This window comes from Artemia franciscana, chromosome 2 (genome assembly GCF_032884065.1).
Source record: "Artemia franciscana chromosome 2, ASM3288406v1, whole genome shotgun sequence".
Lineage (NCBI taxonomy): Eukaryota > Metazoa > Arthropoda > Branchiopoda > Anostraca > Artemiidae > Artemia > Artemia franciscana.
Window position 1 is genome coordinate 22915439 of NC_088864.1, and position 2737 is coordinate 22918175.

Sequence of the window (2737 nt, forward strand, 5' to 3'; positions counted from 1 at the left end):
CACCCAATCCCCTGCTTACATGCCTAGATCAACTACAAGCAAAAGCAAACACGTGTCGACAATGTTTCTGAAAAATTTTCATAGCCAGGTAAAATAACTGAGACAACTAACTTATAAATAGGCTGACAGCCAGAATAAATGAGAATACACTTAAACAAAGTATGACTACAAAAGAATGATACAGCACCGCTAGAATAGAGATTCAATTTCTAAATGAGCCACTAACCCCCAACAGCAACAACTAAGAGAAAATTAATTGTATGTGCAAGCCCCTTCTTAAACTGCCACTTCTATAGCTGCAAGCGCCATTTCTTAAAAGTAAGTTTTTTTTTCATCGTGACCGATTCGTAGATAAGATATCTGATTTTTGTTATCTGAGGGGATTCGAATTTTTGTAAATCACATAAAGAAAAATACGTTCAAACCAAATAGTCTACCAAAGAATTCCTTGCTATGATAGACAAAGGTTTTTCCCTTAAGCGGTATTCACATGCAAGTCCAGCATGTCTTGAATGCCGAATCAGGTACGATTGGCTATGCGCTTGGTTAGAGAGAATTTACAAAAAAAAAAAAAAATATGAAACAAAAATTCGCCACTAAGTCCTATTGCTTGTACGGTCATTTCAGCCATTATTAAGTGCAGACATTAGACATAGCGGCAAAAGAAACTTCCAGATAAGTAGGATTTGAATTCTAGAGTTGGACGCTAGGCTTTAGCTTGTTGCAGTACGACCTCGAATTTTTTACGTGCAAAGTTACTGCCTGTATATTAATATCGGAAAAGACACGTGCTGCGACATTTGACTTTAGCCATATCTGCATGTGAACACTGGTTTCTATGGAAAAATTTTGACTTTCGTTTTTCGCATCGATAGTTTTCAGTTAACTTGAGGTGTAAAATTACCGAGAAAAAGATTCTTATCCGCATAATTGACGTTTGTCTAAAAAGAAGCTTTTCTGCATCGATGGTCAATCAAAAATGATAGGCGAATATTTTTTGTTTGAAAGTATAATATTCTGCTTGTGGGTCTTTTGACAGGAAACGATAAATACTGCTGAGCAAAATGACAAAGCAAGGTCGTTATGTGAAATCCTGCCTGTAAGACTGGTTGAAATCGAATTTCTTTGATCTTCACGGATAAGTTCTTTATCTAAAGAGGATTGGCATTTATTTCAGATACATATCTAAAAGCAAATACCAAGAGGAAGTTTTTATTAGTGCGGAAACCGAAAGCTTTTTAGATGAAATGTTTACAGCTGGGGAGCGAATTTCCCAACTCAAGATCCGAAACAGAAACCAATCAAACCTCATTTTGAATACTTTTTTCTCTGGGCAAACGTGAAACGCGGCTGTTGTAACGAAAATGTGGCTTTCACAAGATACAGGCATTTGGAAGCAGCTTAATTTATAGAAGGTGAGACCGGTCATCACTGGGACGAACGTTAAGTATCTTTAAATCTCTAACGGAAAAAATTTACACATCGTGTGCATAACTTTTCGGCTGCAAAATTCATATAGAAGGCGTTTTTTTTCCTATTTAACTTCCCTATGGTTTCGCAGAAAAGTTGCTAATTAATTTTGCATCTCCGTAAATCATGACAAAATAAGACGAAAGTAAAACAGTTCAAAATAGGGATGATACATTTTTATTGACAGTGAATAGATATAAAATTATTCAACTGGATATTTCGAACACATATACAGTGTTCATCATCAGCAGATAATAAGACATTATCTGAGTTATAGAAACGATTTAATAATGTCTACATAAGGAACTTCTATGATAGTACCTCCTGAAAGCATGAAATATATACACATTTTCAGCTCCGACATGATTGCCACGATTCGAAGCAGGGTTTCCAGTCTGTTTTCCTCATGCAAGATATATAGTTCAGCGGTTGGACACTTCCAAGAGGAAGGCCTAAGTCCCGCTGGAATGACAGTTTCGGGAAATTCCTCGACCACGCTGGAATTTTGCTGTTAGATGCAAAGGACCCTGTCTACTCATTAACTAGTTAAGCCCACATCAAAATGACAGCTTGGGACCTTAATATACGCTTTGACTTAGAACTTAAAAACACTTATACCCGAATTGAAAAAGGTTTACAAAATAATGTTTTATACAGCCAAAACATTTTGCTACCTTTCTTACTTTTTAACATCAACTGAAAGACATCCAACCATTCATTTTATTTCCATACGAACTGATTAGTCAAGTTCATCAAATTTCACAAGTCTTTGTTACCGCAGAGCAGAAGCAATTCTCTTCGGAAGCCTCTCACACCTTAGACAACGACATAGGTCGTCGCACACTTGACCATAGCGATCAACTTCACCAGAAAATTGTAACTACGAAAAGCTAACGATTTCGGTTTACTTGTCAGCTTTGAAATCTACTCACTGAAATTGTTTAGTTATTGTAGGACTAAAGCTTGCTTAAGGCCTTTTCTCACAATCGCTTTTTATTCAGAGGGTGTCCCCATAAGTGTTCATAAAAAGGGAGAGAGAATCTCCTTCAGTCTCATTTTGATTTTCAGCCTGTCTACAAACAACATATCGACACCATTTTTTCACTACAGGTCTTTCAATAAAAATAAAGCAATTTCTTACATATCCAAACATTTAGTTAGGCTAGAATGCTTCCAAAAGACTGGTAAAGTCATTTGGAGGGTTGGCACCTTTAATCCTTACCTAATAAAGCCAATACAATTGGTCCAAGTAATATAAGAAATCGTC